At 42.1% G+C, this 18,969-nt stretch overlaps 1 protein-coding gene and 1 non-coding gene across 4 annotated transcripts in view; one reads left to right on the top strand and one right to left on the bottom strand.

The window, feature by feature from the left end:
* Positions 1-18,969, bottom strand: part of STIM1 (stromal interaction molecule 1) — a 192,906-nt gene that overhangs the window by 120,356 nt on the left and 53,581 nt on the right. The window lies entirely within an intron of this gene.
* On the top strand, positions 9,713-9,842 carry LOC132494527 (small nucleolar RNA SNORA11). Its single transcript, XR_009533104.1, has one exon. It is a non-coding gene; the product is annotated as a small nucleolar RNA SNORA11 (small nucleolar RNA).

Genomic DNA, 18,969 nt, shown 5'->3' with positions numbered 1-18,969 from the left:
CAGCCAAGGCTGCGTTTAACACTAGCAAAGCCAAACCACAGGAATCATCACCAAAATCAAAGACGTTCCAGTGAAACTGGGAGGGATCTGTTTTCTTTAGTCTTCCTCTGGCTGAGCCCATGAGATCTTCCTGGGCCAACTTAGGTTTCTATTCAGTCCTTCACCAAGTCTTCCCTGAACGTCTTCTCTGCCTAGCCTAGGCAGGAGGAGGGGGTGACAGAAGGAAAAGATACCAAGTTTCCAGGCTCCCTCACCCTCACCAAGTTCACAATCTACAGGAATTACAAATAGAGAGAGGAAACTGATATCAGAGGCAACAAGGCAGAGTGAAGAGACCACTCTGCAGGGAGCTGGAAGACCGGTGTCTAGCCTCAGCGGACACTTACTAGTCACATGACCATGAGCTAGTCCCATGGCACTGTGAACTTCAGTTTCCTCCCCTATAAAAATGAAGGGATAAGAATAAACGATCTCACAATCTGTGGCCCGACAATGGTAGAAAAACAAGTGTAATAGGACTGGTTTCAGGATCTCAGTCCTGTGAGAAACTCAGGGTGAGCCAAGTGAGCTAATTTAGAAGAACTGATTGTCTCAGACCCAGAATACAGTAAGGGGAGTGCCTCATGGCTATGGCTGCTGCAGCAACAGTGATGGCAGTCATAATTTGGAGGCGACCAGTTCAGCTGCTATTACAGGGAACAGGTTCATTTCTATTTTCTCACCTTGCACTGCCCCACAGGACCAAACCTGCAAATTAAGGATTCAGGATACCAAGCGTGGCTCATTCCTGGCATTTCCTCCCTATTCATTCCCTGGATCAGGCCCAGGGGGCTAGAAGAGCACTGTGAGGTGAAGGGCAAAGCAGGCAAAGATAACATCTGCAGAGCACGACACTGTTCTCTCTGGAAGTCAGCTACCGCCATGCAAGTTTGAAGCACTATGGGACCTAGAAGATAACACAATACAGTGAATTATGCAAGAGAATCCTTTTTTAGTTTATGGAGGTACACAAGATAGTTGTACAACCATCTAGTTCAGGCATCAGTGTAGTTCAGTTCAAATTTCTTGATACTCTAGTCTCCTTCAGGTCTTGTGCCTGCTAAAGAAAGATGAAACCGACTCAGTCTCTTGCTCTTAAGGGGCTCAAGATGTGGACAGCGAAGCAGAGAGTTAAGTGAGTAAACATGGTACAACAAAGGCCTGTACAGAGTGCCTACCGCCATAGAAAGAAGGGATCAAAGGCAATGTCACTAAAAAGGTAACATCTAAACTGAGTCTTGAAAGGATGAGGAGGTATCCACGGGGCAGAGAAGATGGAAAGGACATCTTGCCTCTTCTCTAGGGATGAAAAGGACAGGGGGAACAGAATGTACAAAGACCTGAGATATGAAATAGCTTGTCATGCTTCAGGACCTGCAAGCAGTCTCGGGTAGCTGGAGCACAAGCTAGGTGAGTGCAGAGTCCTTCTGTTATTTAGATCCTACTTCTCAAATGGGACTGCAAAACTGCCAAGAGAAAGGAAGGGAAGAAAGAGTGCTGAAAAGCAGGTGAGGCAGTGAATACACACCTCACCTCTCCTCCCGCCTTCCCCCAGACTCTGCCTGACACAGCACTCTCCCACACCAAACACACCCCTGAAAACTCCAGGAAGGAAAAACCCTCCCCACTCTAACGTCAGTAGCTCCAGAATACCCAGTTGAAGAGGCAGGTACTCTCCTAAAAGGGAGAAACGAGAACCACAGGTCCCTGGAAAAGGAACATTAAGTACTAATTTCAAAAGATCCAACCAACCCTAGCAGCCATGCAGCTTAGAAAGGCTGAGGGAATCTCATCCCATCAGCCAAGCCCAGATCCAATGCCTTTTTCACCCAAACTCATCTCCAGTGAGCCATCCCCAGCTTCTATCCTACTGAGAACGCTGTGGGAGCTGCAGTAAGAAAGGCAGCCCAGCAAATCCAGAGCTGACTTACCCTTTAAAATGACTTTAGTTATAGTTATATTGTTGCCTCCTGCTAAACACAAAAATAATTTTAGATGGAAAAAAAAATGACTCTAGAGTATCTCCCAAGCAGGACACATTCCTGAGCCTCAGCCATGCTGAGAATCCTTAGGTTACTGACACAGGGCGGCGAGGCAGATAAGTCAAAATAGACAAGGCCAAGCAAGCCATGGAAACAAGATGACACGCAAGACCTGCAGTCTGTGACCACATTGGGAAACAGCTGGGAGTGGGAGAGAAGCATGAACTTCAGTCAGACCCGAGCTCTAATCCCAAGGCACTACTCACTAGCTTCACCAAAACTTCAGTCTTCTCATCTGTAAATAAGCATAATAATAGTATTTACCTCAGAGCATTATTGAGATTATTAAATGAAGTAAAGAATATAATCCACTAGCCTGAGGCACACAGTCAGTGTTTAAATAACTTCCTTTCCCTTTAACCAGAGCCACAAGGATGCACTGTTGCATAGTTAGGGAGGGGTGGCCCCATTCACAACACAGTCTATGTGAACAGCGCACCCTGGAGTTAGGCAATTGCACAGTCCAAGGCAGCCAGCTACTGAGCCTTCTGTCTATTATAAGCGGTACCAGAACTCAGAAAAACAGAGCTAAAATACCACCATAGGTGAATTCAAGACAATGGATGGGTCTGAGACCACACAATCAATCCAACTAACAAAGATGAGGCACCAGGGACACAGCTCGGACAACCATGGCAACTCCATCCTAGCCAGAAAGCCTCTCCTATGCTCCTGCTGAGGTAAAAGCCAATTTCTTGACCTCCATCAACCTCAAGTCTGTAGATGAACCCCATTAACCAAGGATCTGGCAAGTGTGAAGCCAGGGATGAAAGCAAATGCTACAAGTTTCCAGCTGTGGTCCACATCCTCTCTGCTTGACAGGTGGGCCAAATACTCAAGGGCAGGCAGTGTCTCTGAAGGTGTTAAGTCTTGTCACATGGGAGCCAGGAGATTGAATCCAAGACCTAGGATGACTTTAGCACCCTGGTTACCAAGCAGTAAAGCCACTGCTCCTAACTGAGCGTCTCCAGGGCAGGTAGGGACCATGTCTGATTGTTTTGTATGTCCCCAGACCCTAGCACAGTGCATGACATAACCCACCCGCTGTAAATGGTTGCTTAATAAATGAACCAACATGGACATGGCCTTATCCCTATCACCTGGACTTTAGGCCTCTGCATATACTCTATCTGCTGCCTAGAATTTACCTTTCTTAACCCCATTTACTTAGCTATTTTTTCTCAATTCTCAGGTCTCAACTTAAATGTCATCTATTAAGGTAGTGTTGAGGTCTTTCCTGACACCCCAAATAATATTAAGTTCCCCAGCCATAAGTACCCTCTCATCACATCCCTTATTTCCACCTCATAAGTCATCAGACTTCATTGTGATTATCTGTTTTATTTTTGCCTTCCCTGCTACACTGTAAGCTCTAGGAGAGCAGTAACCATATCTGTCTTGTTCATTATACTGATTCCCAGGGCCTAGTACAGTACCTGGCACAGAGGGAGTGCTCAATATGTTAGAATAACTGAATACACGAGTGAAGGAATGAAGGAATGAGAGAGCTCCAGTCCAAAATGGCTCTGGAGTGGCTGGGGATTCAAAACTGTCTGCTCAGCCCTAAGCTGTCAGTGGTTACTTTTTTTTTTTTTTTTTTTTTTACTGTACGCAGGCCTCTCACTGTTGTGGCCTCTCCCGTTGTGGAGCACAGGCTCCGGACGCACAGGCTCAGCGGCCATGGCTCACGGGCCCAGCCGCTCCGCGGCATATGGGATCTTCCCGGACCGGGGCACGAACCCGCGTCCTCTGCATCAGCAGGAGGACTCTCAACCACTGCGCCACCAGGGAAGCCCTCAATGGTTACTTTTTGATTCAACTCTTAATAGAGCCTACAAATGCCCATGCATGGAAGGTGACAGCAGATTTGATGAACAATAGAACAAAGAACAGCCTGTGTGGCAGGAAGTAAGAAGAGACAGAATAGGAGTTACGAAGCAGAAACCCCACCTCTGAGTGCCTTGAATGCCCTGCTAAGGAATATGGCTTATTAGCCTGCAGGACAGCCACTATCTGACCTGAGTTCACTAAGGGCACACAGGCCTATGAAAGGTACCATCCTGCTATTGCCATCCACTGAGTTCCCTTTGATTGCCCACAGACTGATAGGCCTTCTTCCCTTCCCTTCAGGTTCACCCCCATTTTTCTGAGCTATGTGGAATCATTCAATAACACAGGTGCCCCCAATGATAATTTGTCCAAATTACCCTAGCCCGATTTTACTAAAGAAAGTTGTAAACAGGGAAGCTGTCATTTAGGAAAAACAAGATCAGAGGGCCTGGATTCAAGTGTTGTTTAGCTGTGTGACAGTAGGTTACTTAGTCAATCTTTCTGAGTTTTAATAATCTCTATAAAATAAGAATAATACCTATCTCACAAGGTTGTAGAGAAGGTTGAGATAACACATTCAAAGGGCCTAGTTCAGTGTCTTTCATACAGTGAGGGTCCAACATAGATTTATTTTAAAAAAAAATCCCACCTAGGGCACAGGGCTATTATTTCCTCTTAAATGCTAAGCACTTTCATTTGACCTGATACAGCACAGAGACCCACAAGGCCAGAGGTTACTCATACAGACTTGGGCCTGTCTTACCTCCTAAAAGGGGATGGGCAGACTGCCCTGTTTCCATTCTGTGTCTAGCTATCTGAGCACTGAGGAAATTACCAGCAGGCAGGCTGCTGGGAGTGGGGAAGTGGGGGAAGAGCTGAGACTCTCCCAGAACTTCAGATCTATTAATAGCCTGGTCACGTGTCTACAGAGGCACAGGATTGTTGTCTGTAAACTTGGTAACCCATGGCCCAAGACAGGCAATTTAGGACTGGGCTGTGTTCCAGACCAAAGACTGCAGACTGGGGTCCACTCTAAACAATGAAGCATGGTAGCAAACTAGAGCAACCAGAAGTAAGGTGTTGACTCTTCATAAGATGCAAGGAAGGAAACTACAGAATAAATCCCTCACCCTCCCCAACCCTGCTAGCTTTATGTTACAGGAGGCCTCAGATGGGGCTCAGCGTTTATAGGATTTCAGTTTGCCCTTGGAAATATATTTAGATACTCACTCTAGCCCTGACCAACTGCATCACTGTGGACGAGTCACTACCCTCTAGGCTTGTTTCTTTATCTGAAACTCAAGAAGGGAAGGCCAGATGATCCTACCTCTTGATGAGCTTGTTCACGAATCTTCATCTCAAAGTCCCAGCCCTGGGGCTTCCCTGGTGGCACAGTGGTTGAGAGTCCGCATGCAGGGGACACGGGTTCATGCCCCGGTCTGGGAAAATCCCACATGCCGCGGAGCGGCTGGGCCCGTGAGCCATGGCCGCTGGGCCTGCGTGTCCGGAGCCTGTGCTCCGCAATAAAAAAAAAAAAAAAAAAAAAAAAAAAAAGTCCCAGCCCTGATTTATGAGAACACGAAGTCTAAAACACTGTGCTCTAGAGATGGAGAGAGAGGGATCTCCGGTATACTGCCCTCTGCCACCAGCCTCAGCCACTCGACCAGGAAGAGAGGCAAGGAACATAAGGAACTGGGAACAAGACACCTCGACCTCTCAAATCCCAGCACCTCCAGCCTCAGAAGGCCATCATCCTATGGTACCCAGGAAGGGGCTCAGTAAATATAAGCAAATGACCAGAATATAGGTGTAAATTGCCAGTTCCCATACAGTTTCTTAAAGGGAAGACCTGGAACAGAGGAAAAAGAAAAGAGGAGATAAGGGGCCTGTATTTTCTGTCTTTCCCAATTTCAGCATCACCATCAGGGGAAAAGCAGGACATCTGTAGGAAACTTAACTACATAAAGTCATAAAGTTACTAGATTTAAATACAGTTCTCTGTGTGTGTGCGTGTGCACGCATGTATGGAACTGTTTGTGGCTGTATGGTCTTTTCTTTATTCCACCAACAAGCCTCATGAGGAAGACTCAAGAAGTGATGGCTTCCAGAATGCCGGGAAAGCTCTCACACCAGGAAGGGATTTAAGTCCTTGTCAGCACTTTGGGGCTCTGTGAAGTGCCCCTCTACACACACACACACACACACACACACACACACACACACACAAAGTCACAGATAATCATACACCCCAGGGCTAAACTAAAACGCCCACAGAGCACAGATAAGCCAAATGAGTTTAAAAGGCAAAACAGTTCCCAAACCAATAAAATGTAACTGTTATATAGGATTACATATGTATTAACATACCTAAAGAAAAAATCTGTACTTCATCCAGAAGTTTTGGACAGCCCCAGAAGCTGAGAAAAAGCAATCACAGATACACATATTGGCAGACATACAATTGGGTTCATTGGCAGAATGAACCCATCACTCATTCATTCCACAGAGGTTTACTGAGCACCTACTATATACCAGACACAATTCTAGGCCCTGGGAATACAGTGACCCTAACACTCTCAAAAGACAGGGAGCCAATGAACTTCAAACATTCCAGCTGAATTCCCATGACCTTTCCATCCCTACTGCGAGACGAATGCATCAGGCTACTGTAGCGTCAGTATCAGCCAGAGTCCTTAGTCGCAAGAACAACTTAGTTTGTAAGTTCAGCAACTAAAACTGATTCTAGATAATCTAAGCAGAAAAAAAAAAAGAACACTTTATTTTAAGAGCAGCTCAGACTCACCTGGAGAAGTTGAAAACCCAGGGATGGATGTCAAGAACAACACCTAAAATCTGGCAGTAGAACTAGTCTGGTCAGGACATCTCTGCTTCCACTGCCAACCTCCACTATCCCCAGCCACTATGATCCAGCCACTGCAATACGACTACCACTGCTGCTCTGGGAACTCAATCTTGCTACATGCACCACCACCACTGCAGTCCCTGCTTGCCTGCATCACCAGCTCTTAAGAGTCAAAGTCCATGGAAAGCGGATCAGACCAAAAGAACCTACGGCAAGCTGCAAAAGAGGGTGAAAGTAGATGTCTGGCATTTTAAGTGGAGAAATTCTTAAATACAGGAAAACATAATAAATATTCATTTTAGCTACTTTGGTATTATACACAAAACACTGGATTCATCTAACTAATGGCCCTAATTCAAATTTCATGTTCACCATAACCTTTCTGATTAGGATTTGGTGTTCCACATTGCCACCCAAAGGCAAAAAAGCACTGGTCATACCAACACAGGCATTCTTGAGGTTTTTATATATCAGCCTCATGAACTTGGGTAAGAGATTCTGCTTGAAGAGATAAATATTCTCAGTGTACTGACAAAATCTGAACCTTCAAAAAGTGAAATACTAACAAACATTCATTGAGCACTTCATATGTGCCAGACACTATCCTAAGCACTGTATATGGATTAACTAATTTTTCATAACAACCTTATAAATTGGATACCATTCTCCCCATTTAACATAAGAGGAAATTGTGACACAGAGAGTTTAAAGTAAACTTGCCTAAGAATACACAACTAATAAAATGAGAAGTCCAGAATTTGAACCCAGGTAGTGTGACTCCATATTTTTGTCAGCTCCCCAAAGTAAATCCCCACCTAATGAAGCCTGTTAGGTAGTGTCTTGCTCATTGCAGTGTTTCTGGTGGGTTACAGAATGGCAGGAAGACACAGTCCTGTAACCTCCATTCTAAGGTTCTATTCTTGATTTAATTAGCTGCAGATACAAAATCTTATTGGAAGAGAGATGGCTACCCACAGAGGACAAGAACAGATGAAGCACCTAAGTGAGGCTTTGTTTGGCCTCCAGATTCTCTAACCATAATTGCTGATAGTACTATTCACACAAGAGAGTCTTTGCCAGACTTCGAGCTCAATTCTTATTATGCTACAACCTTTTATTTATATTCAGGGATTATGCCTACATTCAGAAAGAATTTACACAAACAGTATATATTAAGAGAGTCATCTTCTAACTGGAATGCACAAGACTTTCCAATGAAAGTACAAAAACATTAAAACTCTTATTTTATCCTGTTTTTAATCTTAAAATATAAGAATTACACTTTACCAGTATTAAATGTACAGACTAACAATGATGCCCTCTCTGAATCTGTCAAATGTTTCCATATCATTTATTACATATAAGGTGTCCTGAGAATAGAATGGAAGTTCCACAGTGTTCAAGGGAGAACAACAGTGTCTGTCTGCAGTTACTCATGTGCTTTCAGGATACCATGACATACTGTACTGCAAATAATACATGTCTGACTAAATAAACTTACAAATTATGGTTTCCATTTTTTTCCCAACTAAACCAACCCCCACCACATAGATCAATGATTTTAAAGGATTCTTGCAAATAAGTAAAAATAAAAAACAATCCCCACTGGTTGAAGATAATATTAAAATTACACACAAAAATAAATAACAAGAAAATGACAGAGCTGACCTTTCTATTCCTAATTCTATTCCTAAACTGACTATCAGCTACATTACAGGGTAAAAACAATCTAACTGGTTCAAATAATAAGTTGGCCAGAAAGATTGAAAACTATCAAAAAAAACTTCTGGAAAGATGGATTTACGTTTCTCATTAACAGTGAACTTCATCCTTAGTATATACTGTGTCTTGATACATTACACTAAATCAGGGGTCAGCAAACATTTTCTATAAAGGGCCAGACAGCAAATATTTCAGGCTCACAGGCCAAACATCCTCTATTCTATTGTAACTAAATAACTCTGCCATTAGTGCAAAGGCAGCCACAGATAATATACAAAAAATATATATATATGGATTTATTTGTAGAAGCAAGTGTAGTTTGCCAATCTTTGTATTTAATAATGATGAAATAAAGCTATCATGATTTAAAATACATCTAAAAATTAAATCTAAAGATAAAACTCTACAAATTTTCTGTGATGTTTAAAGTCTGAAGATATTTAATCCAGTTAAGAAGTCTCTTTATAGGTTTCCTGCTTAATAGTGAAAAATAAAAGGCACATATCACTGGTGAAACACTATTTCCTTCTTGCTGCAGTGAAAAATGGGATTAAATAGGACATGAAAAGCAATATTTTGTAAACTGCATTCATTTGCCAGCAAATGTGATTTGAACAATATATACAAAATATTTCTTAAGATTAAAAAAAATAGGGCTTCCCTGGTGGCACAGTGGTTAAGAATCCTCCTGCCAATGCAGGCGACACAGGTTGGAGTCCTGGTCCGGGAATATCCCATATGCCGCGGAGCAACTAAGCCCGTGCGCCACAACTACTAAGCCTGCGCACTACAGCCCGTGAGCCACAACTACTGAAGACCGCGTGCCACAACTACGGAAGCCCGCATGCCTAGAGCCCATGCTCGGCAACGAGAGAAGCCACCGCAATGAGAAGCCCGCACACCACAACGAAGAGTAGCCCCTGCTCACCGCAACTAGAGAAAGCCCGCATGCAGCAACAAAGACGCAACGGCAGCCAAAAATTAATTAATTTTAAAATAATAATAATAAACTATAAAAAACGTAAATTTAAAAAAAAATAAATAAAAATTACAAACTATGGAGCTCGGGAGATTGCTAGCCTGTAGAATGTAAGTTTCCCTTCATGTGCCAGTTAAATGTATTTGCTACATTCTGTTAAACACTGAAGTACAAAAGGAACTGCTTTTTAAGGGCCACTAAAGGAAAAATGTACAAAAAAAGAAATATCCCCTGTATGGGGTGTGCTCAGAGCAGGAGGCCTGAAGAAATGGTTCCTCTGTTTACAACACACCCAACAGGAATCTGGGTACATTGTGACAAGGGACACAAAACTTGTGGCCTTCTTATGAACAAATACCTGACACATTTCCCCCTGCACCTCCACGTGGCTGCTGGGTCAGAGCTCAATACTGGTAGAAAAGCTACAGTATTTATGTGGGGAGTCTGCCACCTAGAGCCTGTCCAGTCTACACATGGGTGGGCCATGAGTGGTCCTATAGACATAAAGGCCTTGAACCTCTCTTTTCAAGGAAAAAAAAAAGAAAAAGAAAAATGGATTCCAACTATATGCCATTCTGGAAAAGGCAAAACTATGGAGACAATAAAAAGATCAATGGTTGCCACGTGTGGGGGGGGACAGAGGAGATGAATACACAGAGTACGGAAGTTTTTATGAGCAGTGGAAATACTCTGAATGACATTATAATGATGGATATATGTCATCATACTTTTGTGCAAACCCATAGAATGTGCAACACTCTTTACTTCATTAAAGTGAACCCTAGGGCTTCCCTGGTGGCGCAGTGGTTGAGAGTCCACCTGCTGATGCAGGGGACACGGGTTCGTGCCCCGGTCCGGGAAGATCCCACATGCCGCGGAGCGGCTGGGCCCGTGAGCCATGGCCGCTGAGCCTGCGCATCCGGAGCCTGTGTTCCGCAACGGGAGAGGCCACAACAGTGAAAGGCCCGCGTACCGCAAAATAAATAAATAAATAAATAAATAAATAAATAAATAAATAAATAAAATAAAGTGAACCCTAAGGGTAAAATGAGAAGCCCACGCACCACAATGAGAAGCCCACGCACCACAACAAAGAGTAGCCCCGCTTGCCGCAACTAGAGAAAGCCTGCGCACAGCAACGAAGACCTAATGCAGCCAAAAATTTTAAAAAATTATCAAAAAAAACCCCTATTGTAATAATAATTAAGACAGTGTGGTATCAATTCCAAGGATACAAAAATAGCCAATAGAATAGAATGGAGTCCAGAAACACAGCCACACATAACAGTCACCTGACTTATAACAAAGGTGACACTACAGTACAGAAGGGAAAGAATGACCTTTTCAATAAATAGTATTAGATCAGGGGCTTCCCTGGTGGCACAGTGGTTGAGAGTCTGCCTGCCGATGCAGGGAAAAAAAAATAGTATTATATCAAATGGATATCCATATGGGGGGGAAATATACCTTGACTCACTACCTCACACCATCACAAAAAAATTAATTTCAAATGGACAGCAGATCTAACATGAAAGGTAAAACAATAAAGCTTTTAAATGAGGAAATAGGAGAACATATTCATGATCTTGGAGTAGGCAAAGTTTTCTTGAACAGGACACCAAAAGGCCTAAACGTGAAGGAAAAAGTTGATAAACTGACAAAAGATATTCACAATACATATAAGACAAAGGACTTGGATCCAGAATACATGAACTCCTACAAACCAACTAAAAAATGGCAAGCAACCCAAAGAACAGTAGGCAAAAAACTTGAACACTTTACGAAATAATAAATCCAGACTATGTGTGTATATGTGTGTATATGTATGTGTGTGTATGTATGTATGTATGTATATACAGACAGACAGTATTTGTATATATCTATATACATGTATATAGATATATATGAATGAAAAGATGCTCTACTTCATAGTCATTGGGGAATCACAAATTAAAACCACAGCGTGAGAACACTATACACCAACCAGAATGGCTAAAATGACAAAAATAGGGAAATATTAGATGTTGGAAAGGATGTCAAAAAACTAGTACACACACACAGCTTGTGGGACTGTGTATTAGTATCGCTTGTTGTATAATAACTACCCTAAAACTAAGTTGCTTAAAACAATAAACATTTATTATCACACACAGTTTTTGAGGGTCAGGGACAAAGAGTGGCTTAACTGAGTGGTTCTGGCTCAGATCTCTCATGAGGTCCATAAAGGGCTAGGGCCACTGGAGACCTGACTGGGGCTGGAGGATCTGCTTCCAAGATGGCTCACTCACACTCCTAGCAGGTCAGTGCTGGGTGGGTCAGGAAGCCTCAGTTCTTCTCCGTGTGGGCTGTTCCATAGCCTGCTTGAGTGTCCTCACAGTATGTAGGCGGGCTTCCAACAGAGTGAGTGATCCAAGAGACAGTGAGACACACAAACAGTAGTACCTTTTATGACCTAATCACTGAGGTCATATACCATCACTTTCATTTTATTCTATTTCTTAGAATTGAGTTACTAGGGTCTAGCTGAGTCAAAGGGAGGGGAATTAGGTTCCACCTCTTGATGGGAGGGGTATCAAACAATTTGTGGACATATTTAAAAACAAATACACTTACTTTGGCAAAGAATGTGGCAGTACCCTCTGTGGAGCACATGTATCTTACCAAGGCCTCCGTGTGCTAACCTCCTCTTGTTCATGCTGTCTGATTAGCATGATGTCATCAACGTAACAGATCAAAGTGATGTTCTATGAGATGGCCAGATGGTCCAAGTCTCTTCTGACTATATTATGACAAAGAGTAGAAGAGTGGAAGTGTTTATATAGCCCTCAGCAAAACTATGGCGGTGTAATGATATCTGTTCCACAAGAATGCAAACTGTTTTTGGCCTTTTTGTCTGATTGAGACAGAAAAGAACACATTCACCAAACCAATGCCTACATACCATATTAATTTGCTCTAGCAAAGATACCATATCCATCACAGAATCCATAATTGGGGCTACTAAATTAAACTTGCTGAGGTCTACGTTCTCCAGAATCCATCCAGTTTTGCAGAAGAGGGCAGACTAGTGAATTAAATGTAGACATAATAGGGACCACCACCCCTGCATTCTTAAGATACTTAAGGATAGCACTATTTCCACCATCTCTCACAGAATATGATATTAGTTTTGATTCACTCTCTTAGCCAGAGGAAAATGCAACAGTTTCAAAAGCTTCCACTTGGCCTTCTCCACTATGATAGCTCTTATGTGACAGGTCAAGGTTCTGATGTGGGTGCTACTCCAACTGTTGAGTATGTGCATCCCAATTATACATTTGAGGATAGGTCTGTGGGATAATTCTAAAAAGTATCATGAGAAAGTAATTAGATAAATATATGTTAACATTACGCTAAGTGAAAGAAGCCAGACATGATTCCATTTATATGAAATGTGTAGAATAGGCAAATCCACAGAGATGGAAAGTAGATTAGTGGTCGCCAGGGACTAGAGAATAGAGAGCAACTGCTTAATGGGTAACAAGGTTCCTTTGGGGGGTGATGAAAATATTCTGGAATTAGATAGTGGAAATGTTACACAAAAGTGTTAGAAACCACTGAATTGTATATTTTAAAATGGCAAATCTTATGTTATGTGAATTTTATCACATGAAAAAAAACAAAAATAGAAAAACAAAGACAGCTGTTGGCTGCCTTATGCAGCTGGCTGATGTATGAGGGCTGCTTTCACCCTCACTCAATTTACAATACAGAATCCAGCTCATGGCGCTATACATTCTAGCATATCGAGCCCTTACAAAATGCTTAGGATACAAATATATTTCATCATTCACATCAACCAGTACATTGTAAAGTCACTTCTTCCTGTTCTCTAAGAGTCCCTATTTAAATTTGAAAGGCTCATGGCTTTAAAAAAAAAAAAAAAAAAAAAAGCAGTTTGGTGTCCAGGCTAAGCAAGGTCCTTGGCATCTTCAACCCCAGGCAAGAGCTGGCTCTGCTACTTACCTCACTGTCCCAGATTTGAAGGAAAATACAATCTCTTCTACATAAAGCCAGAAAGGCAGGAAGAAAGGATTCAGTGGCTATCACACCTCAAACAAATATTTATTGGACAAACTGTCTAGCAGTTTTCAAATTATGCTCTGCAGATCCCTCCTCCCACTCAGGTTCCTTGGCAATATCTACCACTTCAAGCAGAGCAGCTCTACTTTGTTGACTTTTAAATATTGGAAGCACACTTTTAAAAAAAGAAATTAAAATGGCTCAATTATGTAGCAGACATCTATGAATTTTGCTGATTTAACAATCTCCCCACCTCCCAAGCCCTCTTTAAGTACATGTACCTTGATCTTCCCTGAGGGAACCATCCCTCCCCTGCTCTCAGTCCACATGATTCCAGGGTAGCTGACCATGATCACTGGGTTCCATGAGTAGAATATAACTGTTGGCCAATGAAAGTCCAGCATTCTTCCAGTCACAGCGATACTTTAGGGTGGGCAAATGACCCAAGCCAAAATCATACCCACAACTGCCAGCACCATCAGGAAAGAGGTATTATCTTTCCAATAGTGGTTGCTTAGCTGGTAGATTACACACCCAAAGCTGACAACTACCTTTGACACTACATGGGTGGAGGCTGCCTAACACCAAAACAAAGAATAGTGGAGCCAAGAGGAGAGAGGTTAGGTCCAAATGACATGATTCAAGTCCCTGGATCTTGCTGTGTCTAAAGGTAAATCTCCTTCTGGCTTTTTAGTTACTTCAGTCATAAGTGCCTCTCATAAGTCAGTCTGACCTGTATTTCTGTCACTTGCAAAAGAGGCACAACAAATGTAAAATTATTTGAAAAAAAATTGAAAAACATCCATCTGGTCAATAAAGCTCAAACCTTTACTGTAAATCACAGTTGGGGAAAGAATACTAAAAAAAAAGAAAGAAAAAGGAAAAAGCTCCCAGGAGAATTAGTCTTCTACTTGACTCCTCATTACATTCCCAAAAATGCATGGTATGGGCTTCCCTGGTGGCACGCTGGTTAAGAATCCACCTGCCAGAGGGAGGAACACTCCCAAACTCATTCTACGAGACCACCATCACCCTGATACCAAAACCAGACAAAGATGTCACAAAGAAAGAAAACTACAGGCCAATATCACTGATGAACATAGATGCAAAAATCCTCAACAAAATACTAGCAAACAGAATCCAACAGCACATTAGAAGGATCATACTCCATGATCAAGTGGGGTTTATCCCAGGAATGCAAGGATTCCTCAATATACTCAAGTCAATCCATTTGATACACCACATTAACAAACTGAAGGATAAAAACCATACGACCATCTCAATAGATGCAGAAAAAGCTTTTGACAAAATTCAGCACCTATTTATGATAAAAATCATTCAGAAAGTATTCGGAGAGGGAACTTACCTCAATATAATAAAGGCCATATATGAAAAACCCACAGCCAACATCATTCTCAATGGTGAAAAACTGAAATCATTTCCACTAAGAAAGGAACAAGACAAGGTTGTCCACTCTCATCACTATTATTCAACATAGTTTTGGAAGTTTTAGCCACAGCAATCAGAGAAGAAAAAGAAATAAAAGGAATCCAAATCAGAAAAGAAGAAGTAAAGCTGTCACTGTTTGCAGAAGACATGATACTACTATATATAAAGAATCCTAAAGATGCCACCAGAAAACTACTAGAACTAATCAATTAACTTGGTAAAGTTGCAGGATACAAAATTACTGCACAGATATCTCTTGCATTCCTACATACTAATTATGAAAAACCTGAAAGAGAAATTAAGGAAACACTCCCATATTCCATTGCAACAAAAAGAATAAAATACCTAGGAATAAACCTACCTAAGGAGTAGGTTTATTTCTGTACTCAGAAAACTATAAGACACTGATGAAAGAAATTAAAGATGATACAAACAGATGGAGAGATATACCATGTTCTTGGATTGGAAGAATCAACACTGTGAAAATGACTATACTACCCAAAGCAATCTACAGATTCAATGCAATCCCTATCAAACTACCACTGGCATTTTTCACAGAACTAGAACAAAAAAATTTCACAATTTGTATGGAAACACAAAAGACCCCGAATAGCTAAAGCAATCTTGAGAAAGAAAAATGGAGCTGGAGGAATCAGACTCCCTGACTTTGGACTATACTACAAAGCTACAGTCATCAAGACAGTATGGTACTGGCACAAAAACAGAAATATAGATGAATGGAACAGGATAGAAAGCCCAGGATAAACCCACCCACATATGGTCACCTTATTTTTGATAAAGGAGGCAAGAATATATAACGGAGAAAAGACGGCCTCTTCAATAAGTGGTGCTGGGAAAACTGGACAGGTACATGTAAAAGAATGAAATTAGAACACTCCCTAACACCATATACAAAAATAAACTCAAAAGGATTAAAGACCTAAATGTAAGGCCAGACACTATAAAACTCTTAGAGGAAAACATAGGCAGAACACTCTATGACATAAATCACAGCAAGATCCTTTTTGACCCACCTCCTAGAGAAGTAGAAATAAAAACAAAAAAAAAATAAGTGGGACCTAATGAAATGTAAAAGCTTTTGCACAGCAAAGGAAACCATAAGCAAGACGAAAAGACAACCCTCAGGGCTTCCCTGGTGGCGCAGTGGTTGAGAGTCTGCCTATCAATGCAGGGGACACGGGTTCGTGCCCCGGTCCGGGAAGATCCCACATGCCACAGAGCAGGTGGGCCCGTGAGCCATGGCCGCTGAGCCTGCGTGTCCGGAGCCTGTGCTCCGCAACTCAAGAGGCCACAACAGTGAGAGGCCTGCGTACCGCAAAAAAAAAAAAAAAAGACAACCCTCAGAATGGGAGAAAATATTAGCAAATGAAGCAACTGACAAAGGATTAAACTCCAAAATTTACAAGCAGCTCATGCAGCTCAATATCAAAAAAACAAACAATCCAATCCAAAAATGGGCAGAAGAACTAAATAGACATTTCTCCAAAGAAGATATACAGACTGCCAACAAACACATGAAAGGATGCTCAACGTCACTAATCATTAGAGAAACGCAAATCAAAACTACAATGAGGTATCACCTCACACCAGTCAGAATGGCCATCATCAAAAAATCTACAAACAATAAATGCTGGAGAGGGTGTGGAGAAAAGGGAATCCTCTTGCACTGTTGGTGGGAATGTAAATTGATACAGCCACTATGGAGAACAGTATGGAGGTTCCTTAAAAAACTAAAAATAGAACTACCATACAACCGAGCAATCCCACTACTGGGCATATACCCTGAGAAAACCATATTCAAGAAGAGTCATGTACCACAATGTTCACTGCAGCTCTATTTACAATAGCCAGGATATGGAACCAACCTAAGTGTCCAACAACAGGTGAATGGATAAAGAAGATGTAGCACATTTATACAATGGAATATTACTCAGCCATAAAAAGAAACGAAATTGAGTTATTTGTAGTGAGGTGGATGGACCTAGAGTCTGTCATACAGAGTGAAGTAAGTCAGAAAGAGAAAAACAAATACCGTATGTTAACACATATATATGTAATCTAAAAAAAAAAAAACCATGGTTCTTTAGAACCTAGGGGCAGGACAGGAATAAAGACGCAGATGTAGAGAATGGACTTGAGGCCAGTGGCAGTGGGAAGGGTAAGCTGGGACAAAGTGAGAGAGTGGCATGGACTTATATATACTACCAAATGTAAAACAGATAGCTAGTGGGAAGCAGCAGCATAGCACAGGGAGATCAGCTCAGTGCTTTGTGACCACCTAGAGGGGTGGATTAGGGAGGGTGGGAGGGAGACACAAGAGGGAGGAGATATGGGGATATATGTATATGTATAGCTGACTCACTTTGTTATACAGCAGAAACTAACACACCACTGTAAAGCAATTATACTCCAATAAAGATATTTAATAAATAAATAAATAAATAAATTTTAAAATTAAAAATAATTAATTTTTTTAAAAAAGAAGAAAAGAATCTGCCTTCCAATGCAGGGAACACGGGTTCGAGCCCTGGTCCGGGAAGATCCCACATGACGTGGAGCAACTAAGCCCGTGCGCCACAACTACTAAGCCTGCGCTCTAGAGCCCGCAATCCATAACTACTGAGCCCGCGCTCCTACAGGCCATGCTCTGCAACAAGAGAAGCCACCACAATGAGAAGCCCGCCCACCACAACGAAGAGTAGCCCCCGCTCGCCACAACTAGAGAAAGCCCGCGCACAGCACGAAGACCCAACGCAGCCAAAAATAAATTAAATAAAATAAATAAATTTTTTTAAAAAAGAAAGAAAATGCATGGCATTTTACAGTTTCCATTGATAATCTCGCCTGATCTCCGAAAACAAAACAACCCTGTGAGGTCAGCATTCACACTGTATATTTGAAGACATTGAGGCTCAGAGAGAAGTGACTAACCTAAGTCATCCAATTTGAAATCAAGGTTTCTGTCTCCAAATTATACCTTTTTACTACTCATTACTGCTTTGCACAGTTCTCAGCAAGCCATGCACAAGTCTGAGAACCTGCCTGGGCTCAGTACAGACTTGCTACCTGACAGCATTTTTCCCCTGACCCCTGGCAGCTTTGCCTTGTTTCAAACAGGCCTCGCCCTGCTCCCTTTCCACATAGCCTGAGATAAAGACAAGCTCATAGCACAGCATCCCACTGCCTGCACATAAGGGTGTGTCACTCAACTGACTGGCAACACTGAAAGTCAGTAGCCTTACTCTCAAAGTAGCCCTAGAACTATCAAATGCACATAAATAGATAGGATCTGAGGAGGAAGAAATGACTTCTAAGATGCACCTATGATGAGAATCTGCAAGTCAGCTAACAGAAACTAATACAACTTCTATAACTATTGGAATCTGAAGATCCAAAAATCATTACTGACTGGAAAGACCCAAACAGCGTACATTCAAGGATTTAAAAATACATTAGGCTCATGCTATATACAAAAATTAACTGAAAATGGATCAACAACCCAAGAGCTAAAACCATAAAACTCTTAGAAGAAAACAAAGGGATAATCTTAACTACCTTAGACTTGGTAGTGGGTTCTTAGATATGACACAAAAGGCATGCGTAACAAAAGAAAAAATAGATAAATGTGACTCCATAAAAATTAAAAACTGGGGCTTCCCTGGTGGCACAGTGGTTGAGAGTCTGCCTGCCGATGCAGGGGACGCGGGTTCGTGCCCTGGTCTGGGAGGATCCCACATGCCGCGGAGCAACTGGGCCCGTGAGCCAAAATTACTGAGCCTGCGCGTCTGGAGCCTGTGCTCCACAACAAGAGAGGCCGCGATAGTGAGAGGCCTGCGCACCGCGATGAAGAGTGGCCCCCGCTCTCCACAACTAGAGAAAGCCCTCGCACAGAAACGAAGACCCAACACAGCCAAAAATAAATAAATAAATAAAGCAAACTGTCAACAAGTAAAAATAAACAC

Source organism: Mesoplodon densirostris, chromosome 7 (assembly GCF_025265405.1).
Source record: "Mesoplodon densirostris isolate mMesDen1 chromosome 7, mMesDen1 primary haplotype, whole genome shotgun sequence".
In the NCBI taxonomy this organism is placed as follows: Eukaryota; Metazoa; Chordata; class Mammalia; order Artiodactyla; family Ziphiidae; genus Mesoplodon; species Mesoplodon densirostris.
Note: the sequence above shows the minus strand (reverse complement) of the source record. Positions and strands in the feature narration are given on the sequence as shown.